Raw genomic sequence first — 23,985 nt, 5'->3', positions numbered from 1 at the left:
CCCCTCTGAACTTCCGGAATATGGCCTGGTTCTCACTTGAAGGATTCATCTCACATGAATCATGCATTTTTGTATTTTTTTATCATATTCTCTATCTCCATCATCATCCAAGGAGCCCTGGCTTTGGTTCTCTAACTTTCGCCCTTGTTGGAATGTACCTAGCCTGTAACGGAAACACCTCCTCCTTAAATATCACCTGTTCTGTTACAGGTTTCCTATTAGTCGTGTTGTGTGGCACTACCACAGTGCTAAATGGGATAGATTTTGAACAGATCTAGCAATGCAAAACTGGGCATCCACGAGGTGCTGTGGGCCATCAGCAGCAGCAGAATTGTACTCAACCACAACCTGTAACCTCATGGCCCGGCATATCCCCCACTCTACCATTACCATCAAGCCAGGAGACCAACCCTGGTTCAATGAAGAGTGCAGGAGGGCATGGCAGGAGCAGCACCAGGCATATCCCAAAATGAGGTGTCAACCTGGTGAAGCGACAACACAGGACTATCTGCGTGCCAAACTGCGTAAGCAGCATGCGATAGACAGAGCAAAGCAATCCCAGAACCAACAGATCAGATCTAAGCTCTGCAGTCCTGCCACATCCAGCCGTGAATGGTGGTGGACAATTAAACAACTAACTGGAGAAGGTGGCTCCACAAATATCCCCATCCTCAATGATGGGGGAGCCCAGCACATCAGTGCAAAAGACAAGGCTGAAGCATTTACAACAATCTTCAGCCAGAAGTACCGAGTTGATGATCCACCTCGGCCTCCTCCTGAAGTCCCCAGCATCACAGATGCCAGTCTTCAGCCAATTCAATTCACTCTGCGCGATATCAAGAAATGACTGAAGGCACTGGATACTGCAAAAGCTATGGGCCCCGACAATATTCCGGCAATAGTACTGAAGACCTGTGCTCCAGAACTTGCCGCGCCCCGAGCCATGCTGTTCCAGTACAGCTACAACTACCCAGCAATGTGGAAAATTGGCCAGGTATGTCCTGTACACAAAAAGCAGGACAAGTCCAACCCGGCCAGTTTTCACCCCATCAGCCTATTCTCAATCATCAGTAAAGTGATGGAAGGTGTCATCAACAGTGCCATCAAGCGGCACTTGCTTAGCAATAACCTGCTCAGTGACGCTCTGTTTGGGTTCTGCCAGGGCCACTCAGCTCCTGACCTCATTACAGCCTTGGGTCAATCATGGACAAAAGAGCTGAACTCAAGAGGTTAGGTGAGAGTGACTGCCCTTGACATCAAGGCAGCATTTGACCGAGTATGGCATCAAGGAGCCCTAGCAAAACTGAGGTCAATGGGAATCAGGGGGGAAACTCTCTGCTGGTTGGAGTCATACCTAGTGCAAAGGAAGATGGTTATTGTTGTTGAGGGTCAATCATCTGAGCTCCAGGATATCACTGCAGGAGTTCCTCAGGGTAGTGTCCTAGGCCCAACCATCTTCAGCTGCTTCATCAATGACCTTCCTTCAATCATAAGGTCAGAAGTGGGGATGTTCGCTGATGATTGCACAATGTTCAGCACCATTCACAATTCCTCAGATACTGAAGCAGTCCGTGTAGAAATGCAGCAAGAATTGGACAATATCCAGGCTTGGGCTGATAAGTGGCAAGTAACATTCGCACCACACAAGTGCCAGGCAATGATCATCTCCAACAAGAGAGAATCTAACCATCTCCCCTTGACATTCAATGGCATTACCATCGCTGAATTCCCCACTATCAACATCCTCGGCGCTAGCATTGACCAGAAACTGAACTGGAGTAGCCGTATAAATACCGTGGCTACAAGAGCAGGTCAGAGGCTAGGAATCCTGCAGCGAGTAACTCACCTCCTGACTCTCCAAAGCCTGTCCACCATCTACAAGGCACAAGTCAGGAGTGTGATGGAATACTTTCCACTTGCCTGGATGGGTGCAGCTCCAACAACACTCAAGATGCTCGACACCATCCAGGACAAACCAGCCCACTTGACAGGCACCCAATCCACAAATATTCATTCCCTCCACCACCGATGCACAGTGGCAGCAGTGTGTACCATCTACAAGATGCACTGCAGCAATGCACCAAGGCTCCTTAGATAGCACCTTCCAAACCTGCGACCTCTACCAACTAGAAGGACAAGGGCTGCAAATGCACGAGAACAGCACCACCTGCAAGTTCCCATCCAAATCACACACCATCCTGACTTGGAACTACATCACCGTTCCTTCACTGTCGCTGGGTCAAAATCCTGGAACTCCCTCCCTAACAGCACTGTGGGTGTACCTACCTCACATGGACTGCAGCAGTTCAAGAAGGGAGCTCACCACCACCTTTTCGAGGGCAATTTGGGATGGGCAATAAATGCTGGCCTGGCCAGCGATGCCCACATCCCATGAATGAATAAAAAAAAGTCTTCAATTCCATTTTACCCTGGCTAGATCCCCTCCCATCACATTGAAGTTAGCCCTCTTACAATTTAGAAATTCTCCTAGACAGGCTAGGGAGGGCTCGGGAGAGGTTTGGGAGGGAACTCCAGAGCTTAGTGTTTCTGGGCTGGATGAGGTTGCAAGAATGAGATTAATGGTCTGGTGATGTTTATTTTGTGATAAATGTTGGGCCAGAACTCTCCTGCTTTTCTTCAAAATAGTGGCATGGATAAGTTTGGGATTGATGCAAGGCTATGGGTAGAGAGTGGGGCAGTGGAATTAGTTTGGGATTGATACAGAATCACAGAATAATACAGTGCAGAAGAGGCCCTTCGGCCCATCAAGTCTGCACCGATGCATTAAAGACACCTGACCTGTCTACCTAATCCCATTTGCCAGCACTTGGCCCATAGCCTTGAATGTTATGACGTGCCAAGTGCTCATCCAGGTACTTTTTAAAGGATGTGAGGCAACCCGCCTCTACCACCCTCCCAGGCAGTGCATTCTAGACCGTCACCACCCTCTGGGTAAAAAAGTTCTTCCTCAAATCCCCCTTAAACCTCCCGCCCCTCACCTTAAACTTGTGACCCCTCGTAACTGACCCTTCAACTAAGGGAACAGCTGCTCCCTATCCACCCTGTCCATGCCCCTCATAATCTTGTACACCTCGATCAGGTCACCCCTCAGTCTTCTCTGCTCCAGCGAAAACAACACAAGCCTATCCAACCTCTCTTCATAGCTTAAATGTTCCATCCCAGGCAACATCCTAGTGAATCGCCTCTGCACCCCCTCCAATGCAATCACATCCTTCCTATGATGTGGCTACCAGAATTGCACACAGTACTCCAGCTGTGGCCTTACCAAAGTTCTATACACCTCCAACATGACCTCCCTGCTTTTGTAAACTATGCCTCGATTGATAAAGGCAAGTGTCCCATATGCCTTTTTCACCACCCTATTAACTTGCCCTTCTGCCTTCAGAGATCTATGGACAAACACGGCAAGGTCCCTTTGTTCCTTGGAACTTCCCAGTGTCAGGCCATTCATTGAATACTTCCATGTCACATTACTCCTTCAAAAGTGTATCACCTCACACTTTTCAGGGTTAAATTCCATCTGCCACTTTTCTGCCCATTCGACCATCCCGTCTATATCTTGCTGTAACCCAAGACACTCAACTCACTTAACCGCTCAGCCGATCTTTGTGTCATCCACGAACTTACTGATCCTACCCCCCACATGGTCATCTATGTCGTTTATATAAATGACAAACAATAGGGGACCCAGCACAGATCCCTGTGGTACGCCACTGGACACTGGCTTCCAGTCACTAAAACAGCCGTCTGTCATCACTCTCTGTCTCCTACAGCTAAGCCAATTTTGAATCCACCTTTTCAAGTTACCCTGTATCCCATGTGCATTTGCTTTCTTGATAAGTCTCCCATGTGGGATCTTGTCAAAGGCTTTGCTGAAATCCATGTAAACTACATCAACTGCACTACCCTCATCTACACACCTGGTCACATGCTCAAAAAATTCAATCAAATTTGTTGGGCATGACCTCCCTCTGACAAAGCCATGCTGACTATTCCTAATCAAATTTTGCCTCTCCAAGTGGAGACAGATTCTCTCCTTCAGAATTTTCTCCAATCGTTTCCCGACCACTGACGTGAGACTCACTGGTCTGTAGTTCCCTGGCTTATCTCTACAACCTTTCTTAAATAGTGGGACCACATTAGCTGTTCTCCAGTCCTCTGGCACCTCCCTCATGGCCAGAGAGGAATTAAAAATTTACAAGGCTATAGGGAGAGCGTGGACCAGTGGGATTAGTTTGGGATTGATACAGGGAAATGGGGAGAGAGTGGGGCAATGGGATTAGTTTGGGATTGATACAAGGCTATAGGGAGAGCATGGGCCAATGGGATTAGTTTGGGATTGATACAGGGCTATGGGGAGACAGCAGGGTAGTGGAATTAGTTTGGGATTGATACAGGGAGATAGGGAAAGAGCAGAGCAGTGGAATTAGTCTGGGATTGATACAGGGAGATAGGGAGAGAGTGGAGCAGTGGAATTAGTCTGGGATTGATACAAGGCTATGGGAAGCGATTGGGATTAGTTTGGAATTGCATTAACAAAGGGTTGACACAGAAATGGGCTGATAGTGTTACAGTTCTAAGTGACAGTTTTGCAATGTGAGTTTTACAGCCATTGAAGTACTTTTGATGTGTAGTCACTGTTGTAACATAAGAAACGCAGCTGCCAAATTGCACACAGCAAGATCCCACAAACAACAATGAGATAACTGACAAGATAATCTGCTTTTGTAAAAACAAAATACTGAAGATGCTGGAAATCTGAAATTAAAACAGAAAGTGCTGGAAATACTCAGCAGGTCAGGCAGTATCTGTGGAGAGAGAAGCAGAGTTAATGTTTCAGGTCTGTGACCTTTCAGCAGAACTTCTGATGAAAGGTCACAGACCTGAAACGTTAACTCTGTTTCTCTCTCCACAGATGCCTGATATGTTTTGTGATGTTGACTGAGGGATAAATATTGTCCAGGACAGTTGGGAGAACTCCCTTGTTCTTTTTCAAAGTAGCATTATGGGATCTGTTTTCTCCACCTTGGCGGGCACTTGGGGCCTTGGTTTGATTATTCATCCAAAGGAGGGCACCTCTGACAGTGCAGCACTCCCTCATCTCACTCCATAGATGCTGCCAGATCTGCTGAGTATTTCCAGCACTTTCTGTTTTTATTTCAGATTTACAGAATCCACAGTATTTTGATTTTACCAAAGCAGATTATCTTGTCATTTATCTCATTGCTGTTTGTGGGATCTTGCTGTGTGCAATTTGGCTGCACTGCAAGTGCCAGCCTAGATTATTATGGTCAACTCTCTGGAGTGGGGCTTAAACTCACAACCTTCTAACTCAGAGGCAAGAGAGTGCTACCTACTGACCCACAACTGGCACCAGCAGCAATGTTGAAAGTGTTTGCTCCTGTCTCAGAACAGTTATTTATGTAACTCTGTTTTATTTGCATAACTTAGTTCCCTTTGTGTGCTAACAAACACTGGCAGACTGGGTCATGTTTACCTCAGCACAATTTCTCTTGGGTTTTTCCCTTACAGCAAAAAACAGACTCATCTTCGAAAAAGATTTTGAAGTACCTCAACCTCAAAAAAACACTTCTTCAAATTTCAAATCTCCATCAGCCATCTATGTACACTATCTGTTACCTCGCCTCTCCTGGGAAACCCCTTGGGAATTTTTCCCATCATATGACCTTTTGATTGCGTTTACCTCCCCTTTAAAGGTCTGCCCCTCTAAGGGTTATGCCCGACCCCCACCACCCCGCTGAACCAAAGGGGATAGAAAGAGTGAGACAATGAAAAAGGAGACTGAAAGGAAGAAACACGGGATATTTGGGAGAGACCAAGACAAAAAGAAAGGCTGACAGAAAGAGAGGTAGAATGATGCATAGGATGACAATAGATAGACAGCAAGGCAAACTGAGAGACTGAGTGAGATACATGGTGAAAGAGAGAGGGAGAGACTGAGAAAGACAGGTCAGTAGATAAACAGAGGATTATTGGTTCTCTTATCATTCGGTGCTTTTCCTTATCCGACAGGGAGAGGCTTTGGAAGACTGAGACACACTAGAGTTGGAGAAAAACAAAGGCACAGAGACCTTGCAAGAGATGTGCAGGAAGACAGCTAGAGTGGGGGAGCAGGCTGCAGGCGAGTGGAAACAAGCAGGGGCATAGAGAGGTACACGCAAGGAGATACAAAATCTAGGTGCAGGAAGAAGCTCAAGGCATTTGAGAGGAAAAGTGACCCTGGCAGCCAGTGTTTGTACTCAGCTGTGTGTAGTAGCACATTAGCTGGAATTTACTGCACCAACCTTCTTCTGTGTGAAATACTGCACGACTGTGAAAAAACATTTAAATCTTCTACACATTGAAAAAACTGTCTGCGCACAACATCAAACGTTAACAGGGAACATTGCAGGAAGTCACACTGAATATACATGTGAAACTTTGAGAAAGGGCAAGACATATACCATCTAGACTGACCTCCTTGACAAGGTCTTCAGATATAGTCCCAAGAACGAGGCAGATCTCTCATGCAGCAGTATCACAGACTGAATAAAGCGGGGCTGAGAATCTGTGTCTATTTTGAAAGCCTGTCGAAGGTGGAAATGCACTGGCCTGTCCTGTTTGTTACTAATGTTAAAGAGAGTTCCCTCCTACACCCTCCCCAAGGAATTCTTAGGAAGTGAGTGTTTTGTTTTAACCGGCTTACCGCGTTTCTATTGGTACATCTGCCTCAAGCTGGCAGGCATCTCAACACAGCTGTACACAGTGACAACACAGGATCAAACCTGTTCCACCACAACAACAACCACTAGCATTGATATAGCACCTTTAACAAAGTTAGAAGTCCCAAGGCACTTCACAGGAGCAGAATCAGACAAAATGTGACAGTGGCGCAGTGGTTAGCACCGCAGCCTCACAGCTCCAGCGACCCGGGTTCAATTCACACAAAACTGTGTGAAGTTTGCAAGTTCTCCCTGTGTCTGCGTGGGTTTCCTCCGGGTGCTCCGGTTTCCTCCCACATGCCAAAGACTTGCAGGTTGATAGGTAAATTGGCCATTAGAAATTGCCCCTAATATAGGTAGGTGGTAGGGAAATATATAGGGATAGGTGGGGATGTGATAGGAATATGGGATTAGTGTAGGATTAGTGTAAACGGGTGGTTGATGGTCGGCACAGACTCGGTGGGCCGAAGGGCCTGTTTCAGTGCTGTATCTCTAAACTAAACTCCTTATTAGGACAAGTAAAGGAGGTAGGTTTTAAGGAGTGTCTTAAAGGAAGAAAGAGAGGTAGAGAGACGAAGAGGTTTAGAGAGAGAATTCCAGAGCTTGGAGCCCAGGCAGCTGAAGGCACAGCCGCCAATGATGGAAGTGTTGCTGGCTTGGGAGCCAGTGAGCAGAGGGATGATGAGTGTCCGAAGTCCGAAATACTCTGCTAATGCCATATTTGGAACTCGCCCCCTCCATCCCTGCCCGAAATATTGCTGCCACACACTAGTGAGAGCAGAAAGACTGAAAGGAACTTGGAAACAGCGCCCAGTTAACAAAGAAGGAACAGAGAAAGGGATGGAGAAGCAAAGACTCAACCTTTACAAGCAACTTAAAACATCTTCTGAAGACAGCTGACCACATTGACCTCCAATGCTGTGTGATCGAGGACTGTTGTAGCTGTTGGGGAGGTAACTCAAAGGTCCGAGTCCCTCACCTAATGTGGTCACATTCCAATACCCCAATTATTGGGAGCTTGAATGCCCCTAAACTTGGCCTCAAATCTCACATGGGCTATTAATGACAGACATAGAGCTCCCTTCCCCCTCTACTATATCTCGGGGTGGCACAGCCCTCAGCGTTGGCAGCAGGAAGGTATGGTCTGTGCACCTTTGCAGCTTGGGAAGGTCTGGACTGGGAGGTTGAGAGGAGAAGTATTCCTGAGAGAGAAGATAACGCTGTGGAGCAAGAGGCTCAAGGCTCCTGTATCCCTTTCATATACATGGCAACAGGTCCCCTCACCCTGCTTTCCTGGTAAAGCCTGTTACTAGAATCATACAATTATTCAGCACAGCAGGAGGCCATTCTGCCCATTGTGCCTGTGCCAGCTCTTTGAAAGAGCTGCCCAATTGGTTCCACTCCCCTGCTCTTTCCCCATAACCCTATTGAATCTGCTTCCGCCTCCCTTTTAGGCGGCACGTTCCAGATCACAACAACTTTCTGCATAAAAATGTGTTTCCTCAAGTAAACTGTGGCTCTTGCCAGTGGAAACAGTTTCTCCTCATTTACTCTCTCAAAACCCTTCACAATTCTAAATGCCTGTATTTAATCTCCCCTTATGGTCTCCAATCCTCTCAGTGCAATGGAATGAAGGGGCTATCTTATGAGGAAAGGTTGGACAGGTTGGGTCTGTATCCATTGGAGTTTAGAAGAATGAGGGGTGATCTTACTAAAACATATAAGATCCCGAGGGGACTTGACAGGATAGATGCTGAGAGAATGTCTCCCCTTGTGGGAGAGACTAGAACTAGGGGCATAGTTTAAAAATGAAGGGGTCTCCCATTTAAGATGAATATGAGAAGAATTTTTTTTCTCTCAGAGGTTTGTTAATCTTTGGGACTCTCTTCCCCAGACAGCAGTGGAGGCAGGGTCATTGAATATTTTTAAGGTGGAGTTAGATAGATTCTTGATTGACAAGGGAGTCAAAGGTTCTAGGGAGTAGGCAGGAAAGTAGAGTTAAAGGCCACAATCAGATCAGCCACCATCTTATCAAATGGCAGAGCAGGCTCGAGAGGCCGAATGGCCTACTCCTGCTCTATTTCGTATGTTCATATGTAATGTGGGGCCAGATGAGGTTACAGAGATCGGGAAGGGCAGGGCCATGGAGGGAATTGAACACAAGGATCAGAACATAGTGAATAGACCAGGATAATGAGTGGATAGGAAGGGTGTGAAAGATTGCGAGGGAGCTTAGAACATGTGGAGCCCCTGAATCAATAGAAAATGAGTATTGGGAAAAGTCATCGATGATAGCACAAGCAAAGCATTTACGGAAAAATGAAATAATCTTGAAATAGTTTGAGTAGGAGGCTATCTTGTGTAGATGTCAATGGTTTCACACTTTCTCAGAGATACTGAACATATCCAAGATAGTGACAGATGATTCAGTCAAGGCTTTCAAGGGCAGCAGTGGATCACAGAGCCAATAACATCCACAGTTTAGTGGCACCAAAAAAACAACCATTCTTCCCATCGGTTTGTTGGTGCTGATTGAGCTGGCGGGAGGGGGAAATGTCAGCTCAAGGAAATTAAACACTCTCAGACAGCTATATATCATCCACTGCGGTTTTCCTATCACCAACATTAAAGTGGATAAATCCCCAGGGCCTGACCATGTGTATCCCAGGATGCTATGGGAAGCAAGGGAGGAGATTGCTGGGGCCCTGGCAGAGATTTTTGTATCATCGTTATCCACGGGTGAGGTACCGGAAGACTGGAGGATAGCTAATGTTGTGCCTTTATTCAAGAAGGGCAGCAGGGATAAGCCAGGGAACTACAGGCCAGTGAGCCTTACATCAGTGGAGAGAAAGTTATTGGAAGGGATTCTGAGAGACAGGATTTATATGCATTTGGAAAGACAAGGTCTGATTAGGGATAGTCAACATGGCTTTGTGCATGGGAAATCATGTCTCACGAATTTGATTGAGTTTTTTGAGGAGGTGACCAAGAGGATTGACGAGGGCAGGGCGATGGACGTGGTCTACATGGACTTTAGCAAGGCCTTTGACGAGGTCCTGCATGTTAGGCTGGTCCAGAAGGTTCAAACACATGGGATCCAGGGTGAGCTAGCCAATTGGACACAAAATTGGCATGGTGATAGGAGGCAGAGGGTGGTAGTGGAGAGCTGTTTTTCAGATTGGAGGCCAGTGACCAGTGGTGTGTCGCAGGGATCGGTGCTGGGCCCTCTGTTGTTTGTCATATATATTAATGACTTATGTGTGATGTAGGGGGCATGATTAGTAAGTTTGCAGATGACACCAAAATTGGTGGTATCGTGGACAGTGAAGAAGGTTGTCTAAGGTTACAACAGGATATAAATCAACTGGGAAAGTGGGCAAGGGATTGGCAAATGGAATTTAATGCAGACAAGTGCAAAGTGATGCATTTTGGGAAGTTAAACCAGGGCAAAACATATACAGTAAATGGCAGGGCCCTGGGGAGTGTTGTTGAGCAGAGAGACCTTGGGCTGTAAGTACATAGTTCCCTGAAAGTGGCAACACAGGTAGACAGGGTGGTGAAGAAGGCGTATGGCATGCTTGCCTTCATCGGCCGAGGCATTGAGTACAAGAGTTGGGATGTCATGTTACAGTTGTACATAACATTGGTTAGTCCGCATTTGGAGTACTGTGTGCAGTTCTGGTCACCGCAGTACAGGAAAGATGTGATTAAGCTAGAGAGGGTGCAGAAAAGATTCACAAGGATGTTGCCTGGTTTGGAGGGCTTGAGTTATAAAGCGAGATTGGATAGGCTGGGTCTATTTTCCCTGGAGCGAAGGAGGCTGAGAGGGGACATGATAGAGGTATATAAAATTATGAGAGGCATAGATAGGGTAGATAGCCAGAGTCTGTTTCCCATGGTAGGGGTGACTAAAACTAGAGGGCACAGATTTAAGGTAAGAGGGAGGAGGTTGAGAGGAGATCAAAGGGGTAAATTTTTCACACAAAGAATAGTGGGTATCTGGAATGAGCTGCCTGAGGAGGTGGTGGAGGCAGGAACAGTATCAACATTTAAGAGGCATCTGTACAGGTACTTGAATGAGCAAGGCAGGTGGGATTAGTATAGATAGGCATTATGGCCGGCATGGATGCAGTGGGATGAAGGGCCTGTTTCTATGCTGTACAACTCTATGACTCTAACATCATTGCAACAACAACAAGAACAACAGCTGGCATCTATATGGCCCTTTTCACACAGAAAAACATTCCAAAGCACTTCACAAGAACATTATCAAACAAAGTTTGAAACTGGGCACCATCCAGGACAAAGCAGCCCGTTCGATCGGCACCCCATCCACCACCTTCAACATTCACTCCCTCCACCATTGACGCACAGTGGCAGCAGTGTGTACCATCTACAAGATGCACCGCAGTAACTCACCAAGCCTCCTTCAACAGCACCAAACCTGTGACCTCTACCACCTAGAAGGACAAGGGCAGCAGATGCAAGGGAGCACCACCACCTGCAAGTTCCCCTCCAAGGCACACACCATCCTGACTTATAACTATATCGCCGTTCCTTCATTGTCACTGGGTCAAAATCCTGGAACTCCCTCTATAACAGCACTGTGGGTGCACCTACAACCCATGGAATGCAGCGGTGTACCAATTAGGGATGGGCAATAAACGCTGGCCTTGCCAGTGACGTTCACATCCCAAAAACAAGTAAAAAGTAAGAAAGCTGTTCCTATCCCTGGGTGCAGCGCTGATAAAGCCATGGAGAAGCAGGGGGTGCATTTCAAATTTAAAGGGACATTAACAAGTTTGCCTCCCTCCCACAAGCCACCTGAGTCACGTGACCCAGTGGGAGCACGAAACAGTCAGGACAACCATCTATAATTAACGTCCACCTGAAAGGTGGGGAGATCAGGGCTGGAGAGAGGGAGAGGAGCATGGCCCAAAATTTAGCCCCACCCCCATAGATTACATTGGACCCCCCCCCCCAACACCCCCCTCCCCCACACCCCACAGATTGGAGAATTCAGACCGCTGCCTCCGTCAAGGCTGTTGAATTGTGTTTTGTCCCACTGTGAAATGTCCCAGGAATGGAGGGTGCAAAAACAGCTTTCTGACCCAGGGTGTGTTAAATTATTCAGAATTTATCATCACACTACATCAAGCCCACAGTAATAACTGAGTAGCTAGATACTAAAGGAGGAGGGGAAAAGCAGGTCAAAGTTCACCCAACTTTTCCATTATTGAAAGCTGAGAAACCACATGTCATCAGCTGGTTGGTCACATGACCGGGCTTCTCAATGATTGTCGTTAAAGTATGAAATCTCTGCTGATCGAGGGAACACTTTCTATTTAAGGCACCCAGATGAACATCAAACACACCCAGGGCAGGTACAACACGGGGTTAGATACAGAGTAAAGCTCCCTCTACACTGTCCCATCAAAAACTCCCAGATCAGATACAGCATGGGGTTAGATACAGAGTAAAGCTCCCTCTACACTGTCCCATCAAAAACTCCCAGATCAGATACAGCATGGGGTTAGATACGCCACCTTAAAAAAAAAGAAAAAAAAAGGGGGAAAAAAAGCAAAATAACAGGTTAGATACAGAGTAAATCTCCCTCTACACTGTCCCCATCAAACACTCCCAGGACAGCTACAGCACAGGTTAGATGCAGAGTAAATCTCCCTCTACACTATCCCATCTACCCTGCCCCATCAAACACTCTCAGGGAAGGTATAACACGGGGTTAGATGCAGAGTAAAAAAAAAGAAAAACAAAACAAAAAAAAAACGGGGTGAGATACAGAGTAAAGCTCCCTCTACACTGTCCCTCATCAAACACTCCCAGGACAGGTACAGCAAGGAGTTAGATGCAGAGTAAAGCTCCCTCTACACTGTAAAAAAAAAGGAGTTAGATACACAGTAAAGCTCCCTATACACTGTCCCCATCAAACACTCCCAGGTCAAATCACTTTGCCTCACAACTTATTGAAAGATGCCAATGTCCCTGTCAGTCCCACCTGATGAACTGCAGTATTTTCTGTGTGCACAATCATACTGTGAAAACAGTACAGAGTTTACTTATTGTTTCAAATGAGGCCTGGGGAAAGGTGTGGGAGTACTCTGGAAAAGGGTGGGAAGGACTGGGACTAATATAGGAACAGGAGGCCATCTGCCACTCGAACCTGTTCTGCTATTCAATTAGATCAGGGCTGATCTGTACCTCAGCCCCATTAGCCCCATTCCCTCACACACCATATCACTGTTCCCTCACTGTCACTGGGTCAAAAACCTCAAAGTCTCTTTCTAACAGCTCTGTGGGTGCTTTTACTGCACGTGGACTACAGTGGTTCAAGAAGGTGGCTCACCATCACCTTCTCAAGGGTAAATAGGGATGGGCAAAAAATGCTGGCTTTGCCACATCACAAGAACAAATAAATAAACCGAACAAACATCTATCTTCCTCAGTCCTCAATGCTGGAAATGAGCTCCAACATCAACAACCTTCTGGGAAAGTGTGTTCCAGATTTCCACCACATTGTGTATGTTAAGACCAGCTGGTAAGGGGTGTCAGTGGTTCCCAGTGTTTAACTCCCAACTGTCCGCAGGAAGTGTTTTTGTTCCGAGAGTTTTAACCCCTTTGTGTTTTATTTTTCAAATAAACAGGTTTTCTTGTAGGGTTTAAACAGAAGATTAACTATTTATTGAGCAATATTCATTTCCAAAATTGATGCAACTGCACTCACATGCATTCACTCACGCACGCACACATATACACACACACACAAGAGATAGCTAGAGTGGAAAGGGATAAGTGGTTTGAAGTGAGGTAGGTGTTCGAAGTTCACGGTAAACCTGTTGAATCTTCTTGGTGGCCAATTTCTCTTTTAAAGTTGCAGACCTGTATTGTTTGTAGATTTCGCTGGTAGTTGAGACTTCAATCTAAAGATGGGGGATCACTTTCAGTTCTCTGTTACACAAAGTGTAGAATCCACAGCTGGGCACCTTCTTTGTCTCTTTCTGGAGAGCTCAGCTCTCGACTGGACAGGCTTTTGGGGATGTTATTCTAATCTCCCTCTCTCTCGCTTCAGAGAGCTACTTCTTAAGGTCAAAAATTCCACATGTGCCTCTGCTGGGAGATGCAGTGCCCCCTCCCAGTGGTGACTGACAATGGCCCCAAATGTAGCTACTTCACACTTTCTTTGTTTCAGAAGAACCCATTCAATTCAAAAATGTCCCTTGATGGGTTCAGGATGGGTGCAATTGACACTTCTTAGCTTAGAATGTATACTTTTGTCTTTAACAGATAGTAAGACATTTTAAATACACAGTTGGACTTTTGGTGGCCATTTTGCAATGCATTGTCCACTTTTTAAAGGAAAAGTCAATTTTTATAACCTACCCCCGATAAGCTTTCACCCCCTTGCTTATCAAGAATCTGTCTACCTCTGGCTTAACAATATTCAAAGATTCTGCTTCCACCACCTTTAGAGGAAAAGAATTCCAAAGACTTACGACCCCCTGAGAGAAAAAAAAATTCTCCTCATCACTGTCTTAAATGGGTGACCCCCTTATTTTTAAACAGTGACTCCGAGTTCGAGAAGAGCAGAGAAGAGAAAAGAGAGGAGATGCAATTTCAGAAGGAAAAAGAGGGAAGAGAGATGCAGTTTCAGTTGAAAAGGGAGGAAATACTATAGCAGAGGAGGAGAGGAAGCAGTGAGATAGATTACCCATGCCATCCGAAAGCAGAACAAATGCCACAGTATTAGTAAAAGGACTTACTGGCAAATGCTTGAAGGTTCCTTTAATTAAAGAGTCCCTACAGAGTAAGTCAGTCACCAGTGTAGTGACGGTTGAGGTCATTCTGTGTCAACTCCCTCAAAAGGGAAAGAAATGAAATTCCTTGGATTTCATTTTTATGTCGTTTTTTGATTTTTTGGTTTGGAAAGTAAGAAAGAAAGTAGAAAGGCGTGGGGTCACACCACTGCACACATGACATCCACACCTCAACCTTACAACTGTTACTGCTGGTATTGTCTGCAACAGCCATTTCTTGTTCAAGTTTGAGGTTTACATCATTCTTTCTTTGGATACGGCACAATTATAATTGAATTTCCTTCTTGGGTATTGAGGTTTCGCCCCAGGATAGCTTCTATTTCGAAAGTGTGGTGTTTTTTTTTATCTGTTTGATCCGTTTTCTGTTCTGAGGCTTGTAGTATGCAAATTTCCATTACTGCATTGTTCCTGGCTGTTTTCTAACTTCACAATCTGTACAGGCCTTACCCCTTCACTGCTGTTTCCACAACACATGGATTTAATAGTTCAGGTCCTGGCACATTGATAATTCTTATCTCTAGGGTGATAGTGGCTGATAAATTGTTTGTTAGCCCCTGATGGGGCATTTGGCTTCTGCTCCTGCACTTTGTCCTTTGTGAGTTCTGAATCTGTTTTGCTGGGTTCGGTTAGCTTTGGATTACAATCAGACCTTTTGATTCCTCAGTGGGCAGATCCACACTGACCCACTGACTCACTTTAAGTTTTCTTGTGGCAAGTGTTAGAATTAGAATTAGAATTAGAATTTGAATTAGAATATTACAGCGCAGTACAGGCCCTTCGGCCCTCGATGTTGAGCCGACCTGTGAAACCATCTGACCTACACTATTCCATTTTCATCCATATGTCTATCCAATGACCACTGAAATGCCCTTAAAGTTGGCGAGCCTACTACTGCTGCAGGAAGGGCGTTCCACGCCCCTACTACTCTCTGAGTAAAGAAACTACCTCTGACATCTGTCCTATATCTATCACCCCTCAACTTAAAGCTATGTCCCCTCGTGTTTGCCATCACCATCCGAGGAAAAAGACTCTCACTATCCACCCTATCTAACCCTCTGATTATCTTATATGTCTCTATTAAGTCACCTCTCCTCCTCCTTCTGTCCAACGAAAACAACCTCAAGTCCCTCAGCCTTTCCTCGTAAAACCTTCCCTCCATACCAGGCAACATCCTAGTAAATCTCCTCTGCACCCTTTCCAAAGCTGCCACATCCTTCCTATAATGCGGTGACCAGAACTGCACGCAATACTCCAGGTGCGGTCTCACCAGAGTTTTGTACAGCTGCAGCATTACCTCGTGGCTCTGAAACTCGATCCCCCTACTAATAAAAGCTAACACACCATATGCCTTCTTAACAGCCCTATTAACCTGGGTAGAAACCTTCAGGGATTTATGTACCTGGACACCAAGATCTCTCTGTTCATCTACACTACCAAGAATCTTCCCATTAGCCCAGTACTCTGCATTCCTGTTACTCCTTCCAAAGTGAATCACCTCGCACTTTTCCGCATTAAGCTCCATTTGCCATCTCTCAGCCCAGCTCTGCAGCCCATCTATGTCCCTCTGTACCCTACAACATCCTTCGGCACTATCCACAACTCCACCGATCTTAGTGTCATCCGCAAATTTACTAACCCACCCTTCTACACCCTCTTCCAGGTCATTTATAAAAATGACAAACAGCAGTGGCCCCAAAACAGATCCTTGCGGTACACCACTAGTAACTAAACTCCAGGATGAACATTTGCCATCAACCACCACCCTCTGTCTTCTTTCAGCTAGCCAATTTCTGATCCAAAGCTCTAAATCACCTTCAACCCCATACTTCCGTATTTTCTGCAATAACCTACCATGGGGAACTTTATCAAACGCCTTACTGAAATCCATATACACCACATCCACTGCTTTACCCTCATCCACCTGTTTGGTCACCTTCTCGAAAAACTCAATAAGGTTTGTGAGGCACGACCTACCCTTCACAAAACCGTGCTGACTATCGCTAATGAACTTATTCTTCTCTAGATGATTATAAATCCTGTCTCTTATAACCTTTTGCAACATTTTACCCACAACCGAAGTAAGGCTCACAGGTCTATAATTACCAGGGCTGTCTCTACTCCCCTTCTTGAACAAGGGGACAACATTTGCTATCCTCCAGTCTTCCGGCACTATTCCTGTCGATAATGACGACATAAAGATCAAGGACAGAGGCTCTGCAATCTCCTCCCTTGCTTCCCAGAGAATCCTAGGATAAATCCCATCTGGCCCAGGGGACTTATCTATTTTCACACTTTCCAAAATTGCTAACACCTCCTCCTTGTGAACCTCAATCCCATCTAGCCTAGTAGCCTGAACCTCAGTATTCTCCTCGACAACATTTTCTTTCTCTACTGTAAATACTGACGCAAAATATTCATTTAACGCTTCCCCTATCTCCTCTGATTCCACACACAACTTCCCACTACTATCCTTGATTGGCCCTAATCTAACTCTAGTCATTCTTTTATTCCTGATATACCTATAGAAAGCCTTAGGGTTTTCCCTGATCCTATCCGCCAATGACTTCTCGTGTCCTCTCCTTGCTCTTCTTAGCTCTCCCTTTAGATCCTTCCTGGCTAGCTTGTAACTCTCAAGCGCCCTAACTGAGCCTTCACGTCTCATCCTAACATAAGCCTTCTTCTTCCTCTTGACAAGCGCTTCAACTTCTTTAGTAAACCACGGCTCCCTCGCTCGACAACTTCCTCCCTGCCTCACAGGTACATACTTATCAAGGACACGCAGTAGCTGCTCCTTGAATAAGCTCCACATTTCGATTGTGCCCATCCCCTGCAGTTTCCTTCCCCATCCTACGTATCCTAAATCTTGCCTAATCGCATCATAATTTCCTTTCCCCCAGCTATAATTCTTGCCCTGTGGTATATACCTGTCCCTGCCCATCGCTAAGGTAAACCTAACCGAATTGTGATCACTATCACCAAAGTGCTCACCTACATCTAAATCTAACACCTGGCCGGGTTCAGTACCCAGTACCAAATCCAATGTGGCATCGCCCCTGGTTGGCCTGTCTACATACTGTGTCAGAAAACCCTCCTGCACACGCTGGACAAAAACTGACCCATCTAAAGTACTCGAACTATGGTATTTCCAGCCACTATTTGGAAAGTTAAAGTCCCCCATAACAATTACCCTGTTACTCTCACCCCTGTCGAGAATCATCTTCGCTATCCTTTCCTCTACATCTCTGGAACTATTCGGAGGTCTATAAAAGACTCCCAACAGGGTGACCTCTCCTCTCCTGTTTCTAACCTCGGCCCATACTACCTCAGTAGACGAGTCCTCAAATGTCCTTTCTGTCGCTGTAATACTCTCCTTGATTAACAATGCCACACCCCCCCCCTCTTTTACCATCTTCTCTGTTCTTACTGAAACATCTAAATCCTGGAACCTGCAACATCCATTCCTGCCCCTGCTCTACCCATGTCTCCGAAATGGCCACTACATCGAGATCCCAGGTACCAACCCATGCTGCAAGCTCACCCACCTTATTCCGGATGATCCTGGCGTTGAAGTAGACACACTTTAAACCAGGTTCTTGCTTGCCAGTGCCCTCTTGCGTCCTTGTAACCTTATCCCTGACCTCACTACTCTCAACATCCTGTACACTGTTGTTTACCTTCGGGTATTTTACCATCCCCTTTTCCTTTTACTTCAGGGATGGTTTTCCCCTCAGTCTTCCCCATATCCTCTGGGACACCAGAACCTCAGAGATTCGGAGAGAAGCAGTGGGAGAGGAGCGGGAGGTTCAGAGGCAAATCAGAAATCGAAAAGTGAGGTCGCAATCAACAGAGATCGCGGGGAAACAGAAAGCAGGCCGGGGTGAGTATACCGGTAAGTTTTAATTTAATCTAAGTTAATCAAATATAAAATAAGACTTGATCGATTCATTACTATAAAAACTAAGGCGGATTTTATAATTTACCATATATATATATAGAGAGCGAGGGACCAGCAGGGAGGGTATTGGTTCAAATTAGGAGCTGAGTAATTCAAATTTTTTAATAGTGGTAGTGTAACAGTAAGTGTTAAAATAAGAGTATAAACACAGAGCAGGACTAGAAGTATTAATTACAATTGATTTTTTAAACAGGTACTTTTAATTTAATTTAATTTAAGTCAAACATCCAAATATTTAACAACCAAATTAATGAATTAAATAGAATAGAGATGGCTGGGCAGGCGATGTGTTGCAGCTGTGGTATGTGGGAGCTGGTGGACGCTGGTGTGATCCACAGTGACCACATCTGCAGCAAGTGTTGGCTGCTCGAGGACCTTCGGTTCAAAGTTGATGAGCTGGAGTCCGAGCTGCGGACCCTGCGACACATCAGGGAGAGGGAGAGTTACCTGGACACTGTGTTTCAGTAGACAGTCACACCCCTCAGATTAATTACATCAAATTTGGACCGTGGTCAGGGACAGGAGGGTGTGACTGTGAGTGAGGCAGGTATGGGGATCCAGAATTTAGCTTTGGAGGAGCCTCAGCCCTTATCCAATTGGTACGAGGTTCTTGCTTCCAGTGTGGATGAGGGCACAGACTGCAGGGAGAATGAGCAAACTGACCACAGCACCGTGGTTCAGAGTGCCATTTAAGTGGGGGGGAGAAAAGAGAAATGTCGTAGTAATAGGGGATGGCATAGTTAGGGGAATAGATACTGTTCTCTGCAGCAAAGATAGAAAGTCCCGAAGGCTGAGTTGCCTACCTGGTGCCAAGGTTAAGGACATCTCTTCTGGGCTGGAGAGGAACTTGGATTGGGAGGGGAAGAATCCAGTTGTCATGGTCCACGTAGGTACCATCGACATAGATAGGACAAGGAAAGAGGTTCTGCTGAGGGACTATGAGCAGCTCGAGGCTAAATTAAAAAGCAGAACCACAAAGGTAATAATCTCCGGCTTGGGGGAGTCCAGAACCAGGGGTCATAGTCTCAGGATACGGGACTGAGAATGAGGAGAAATTACTTCACCTGAAAAATGGTGAGCCTGTGGAATTCGCTACCACAGAAAGCAGTTGAGGCCAAAACATTGTATGTTTTCAAGAAGGAGTTAGATATAGCTCTTGGGGCGAAAGGGATCAAAGGATATAGGGAAAAAGAGGGAACAGGTTGCTGGGTTGGATGATCAGCCATGATCATAATGAATGGCGGAGCAGGCTCGAAGGGCTGAATGGCCTACTCCTGCTCCTATTTTCTATGTTTCTATGTTTACTACCTGTGCAAATTGGCATAGGGTAAATAAGATTAGAGAGGTAAACGCATGGCTCAAAGATTGGTGTGGGAGAAATGGGTTCCAAATCATGGGGCACTGGCACCAGTACTGGGGAAGGAGAGAGCTGTTCTCTTAGGATGGGCTTCATTTGAACCATGCTGGGACCAGTGCCCTGGTGAATCGTATAACTCGGGTTGTAGATTGTACTTTAAACTAATTAGCCAGGGGGAGAGTTCAATTGAAGGGAAGTTTAAAAAATCAAAAAGAAATGAGAGAGCTGAGGTGCAGGGTAGTGAAGAGGCGAACGGTAATCAAAGTGACAGGAAGGGGCAGAAAATATAAGCAGACGAGTACAACAGAAATTAGAACCACAATGAGTAATAATAGCATAAAGTCAAAGCTTAAGGCTCTTTATCTGAATGCACGCAGCATTTGTAACAAGATAGATGAGTTGACGGCACAAATAGAAATAAATGAATATAACTTGATAGTTATTACAGAGGTGTGGTTGCAGTGTGACCAAGACTGGGAATTCAATATTTGAGGGTATTCGACGTTCTGGAAAAATAGGCAAAAAGGAAAAGGAGGTGGGGTAGCTTTGTTAATAAAGGAAGGTATCAGTGCGGTGGTGAGTAGTGATATAGATGCAATAGATCGTAATGTGGAATCAGTTTGGTTGGAAATAAGGAATAGCAAGAAGTCACGGGTGGGAGTCGTCTATAGGCCCCCGAAGAGTTGCCTCATTGTAGGACAAAGTATAAATTGGGAAATAATGGAAGCGTGCAAGAAGGGCACTACAATTGTATCAGGTGATTTCAATCTGCATATTGACTGGACAAATCAGATTGGCAGAGGTAACATGGAAGACGAATTTGTAGAGTGCATCAGGGATTGTTACTTAGAGCAATATGTTGCAGAACCGACTCAGGAACAGGCTATTTTAGATCAGGGTGGCACAGTGGCGCAGTGGTTAGCACCACAGCCTCACAGCTCCAGTGACCCAGGTTCAATTCGGGGTACTGCCTGTGTGGAGTTTGCAAGTTCTCCCTGTGTCTGCGTGGGTTTTCTCCGGGTGCTCCGGTTTCCACCCACATGCCAAAGACTTGCAGGTTGATAGGTAAATTGGCCATTATAAATTGCCCCTAGTGTAGGTAGGGACAGGTGGGGATGTGGTAGGAATATGGGATTAGTGTAGGATTAGTATAAATGGGTGGTTAATGATCAGCACAGACTCGGTGAGCCGAAGGGCCTGTTTCAGTGCTGTCTCTCTAAATCTAAAATCTAAAATCTAGTAATGTGTAATGAGGTAGGATTAATAAGAGATATTGTAGTTGAGGATCCTCTAGGGGGTAGCGATGTTTGGGGTTCACGGTAAACCTGTTCAATCATCTCAAAGGACCTAAAGTTGCAGAACTCCGTTGTTTGTCGAATTTTCTGTTGGTTGAGATTTCAGTCTGGAGACAGAGATCACTTTCAGCTCACTGCCGCACCAGTTGATGTGTCGAATTCACACCTTTGGCTTTTTTTTGAGATCTCAGCTCTCAGCTGGACACGTTTTTGGGGACATTGTTCTGATCTCCAGGGAACTACTTTTTAAGGTCAAAAATCCCTCATGCCTCTGTTGGGAGAACACAGAGCCCCCGCCCTATGGTGACCGACAATGACCCAGGATGTGATTACAGTTTGATCTTCAGCGGCACTTTACAGCACATTGTCCAATTTTTAAAGGAAAGGGTCATCTTTGTAACTCTTCAGTTTGGGTTCTCTATTTGTGGCAGTGTGGAAAAGTGCTTCCTGATTTTACTGCTAGCTCTCATGTTAAGAATTTTCCCCATAGAGTCATAGAGTCGTCCAGCATAGAAACAGGCCCTTCAGCCCACCGCGTCCATGCCGACCATAATGCCTATCTATACTAATCCCACCTGCCTGCATTAATTCCATATCCCTCTATGCCTTGCTCATTCAAGTACCTGTCCAGATGCTCTTAAATGTTGATACTGTTCCTGCCTCCACCAACTCCTCAGGCAGTTTATTTCAGATACCCACTATTCTGTGTGTGAAAAATTTACCCCTTTGATCCCCTTTAAACCTCCTCCCTCTCACCTTAAATCTATGCCCTCTAGTTTTAGTCACCCCCTACCATGGGAAACAGACTCTGGCTATCTACCCTATCTATGCCTCTCATAATTTTATATACCTCCATCATGTCCCCTCTCAGCCTCCTTCGCTCCAGGGAAAATAGACCCATCCTATCCAATCTCGCTTTATAACTCAAGCCCTCCAAACCAGGCAACATCCTTGTGAATCTTTTCTGCACCCTCTCCAGCTTAATCACATCTTACCTTTGCGGCGACCAGAACTGCACACAGTACTCCAAATGCGGCCTAATCAATGTTATGTACAACTGTAACATGACGTCCCAACTCATGTACTCAATGCCTCGGCCAATGAAGGCAAGCATGCCATATGCCTTCTTCACCACCCTGTCTATCTGTGTTGCCACTTTCAGGGAACTATGTACTTGCACCCCAAGGTCTCTCTGCTCAACAACACTCCCCAGGGCCCTGCCATTCACTGTACATGTTCTACCCTGGTTTATCTTCCCAAAATGCATTACTTCGCACTTGTCTGCGTTAAATTCCATTTGCCAATTCCTTGCCCACTTTCCCAGTTGATCTATATCCTTTTGTAACCTTAGACAACCTTCTTCACTGTCCACGATACCACCAATTTTGGTGTCATCTGCAAACTTACTAATCATGCCCCCTACATTCACATCCAAGTCATTAATATATATGACAGACAACAGAGGGCCCATCACCGATCCCTGCGGCACACCACTGGTCACTGGCCTCCAATCTGAAAAACAGCTCTCCACTACCACCCTCTGCCTCCTATCACCAAGCCAATTTTGTATCCAATTTGCTAGCTCAGCCTGGATCCCATTTGTTCAAACCTTCTGGACCAGTCTACCATGCGGGACCTTGTCAAAGGCCTTGCTAAAGTCCATGTAGACAACGTCCATCGCCCTGCCCTCGTCAATCCTCTTGGTCACCTCCTCAAAAAACTCAATCAAATTCATGAGACCTGATTTCCCACGCACAAAGCCATGCTGACTATCCCTAATCAGACCATGCCTTTCCAAATGCATATAAATCCTGTCTCTCAGAATCCCTTGCAATACCTTTCCCCTTGTTCTGGATTACACAATTACAGGAAACAGTTTCTCAGGCTGGAATTTTACGCCCCACCCCAAATGCAGGCTGGTGGTGGGTGATGGTCGTAAAATGGAGTGGGAGGCTGGTGGGGCGACACCCCACGCTAGCATGCGCACATGCAAATAGAGACAGAAAAGAGTTGAAGAAAAATAGTGGAGAGGTATGAGGCAATATCTGAAGATTTTTTACTGTGCTTCGAGCTCGCTGTAGTCCTTGCTTGTAGGTAGATCTTGCTTTTCACTGGAGCCCAGTATTCTTCTTAAACCTTGTTCACTGTAGGAGACTTTTCTCTCTCGGGGTTCATATGTCTTCATATGGATTCCAAAGCTGGTGAGAGAGATGAGAGCAGACAGGAGAGCCTGCGGCAAGCGAGCCACGAGAAGTGTTTTCAGTCCAGGAGAAAACAGCTTTCTGAGTTCAAATTCTCTGTGGCAAGTTCAAAAAAAACCTCCAGCAGCCAGTTAGTCATGTGACTAAACTTGTCTGATCACTTCTGTTTGTGTATTCGGCCATCTTAGTAGTCAACCTGGAATGCGAGCTCCTCCACCCTCAACGTCTGGTAATCAAAAGTCCATTGTGGATTGAATGTGGCAGGGCATGGTCTTTTGTCCCTTTTAAGCACTGTTTGCAAATATGCAAATATCTTTCTAGTCAAGGGTCCTTTTTTTAAAGCAAATTCTTTCCTTTCTCCAGTAACAGATTAAAAATCAATGGTCAGGTGGCAAAATTAATGTGCCTCATTCTTGGCAGGTGGGGGCCTGCATGACAGTGTACATAGTCACCTAAATCCATGTGCTCCTCTATGTTCCCTAGTTTCTCACCATTCAGAAAATACTCCAATTTATTTAAATATGGTGAAAAGTTAATTTGCCTCCAATTCCATGTGCTTTCATTTTTAATAATTTCTTTCATGGAATATTATTAAATGCTTC

The 23,985-nt window shown here is 45.6% G+C and overlaps 1 protein-coding gene across 8 annotated transcripts in view; it reads right to left on the bottom strand.

The window, feature by feature from the left end:
- The window catches only part of LOC137373565 (probable G-protein coupled receptor 132), a 113,116-nt gene that overhangs the window by 32,678 nt on the left and 56,453 nt on the right, over positions 1 to 23,985 (bottom strand). The window contains exon 1 of one of the 8 annotated variants that reach the window (XM_068038518.1): positions 6,486 to 6,606. The exons of 6 other annotated variants lie outside the window; for them this stretch is intronic. The gene's annotated coding sequence lies outside the window, so the exon portion shown is untranslated. Of the gene's footprint in view, positions 1 to 6,485; positions 6,607 to 23,985 lie in introns of those variants that run through there. One more of the 8 variants, XM_068038516.1, reaches the window with a different exon arrangement.

The sequence above is a fragment of the Heterodontus francisci genome, chromosome 9 (assembly GCF_036365525.1).
Source record: "Heterodontus francisci isolate sHetFra1 chromosome 9, sHetFra1.hap1, whole genome shotgun sequence".
Taxonomy (NCBI): Eukaryota; Metazoa; Chordata; class Chondrichthyes; order Heterodontiformes; family Heterodontidae; genus Heterodontus; species Heterodontus francisci.
Note: the sequence above shows the minus strand (reverse complement) of the source record. Positions and strands in the feature narration are given on the sequence as shown.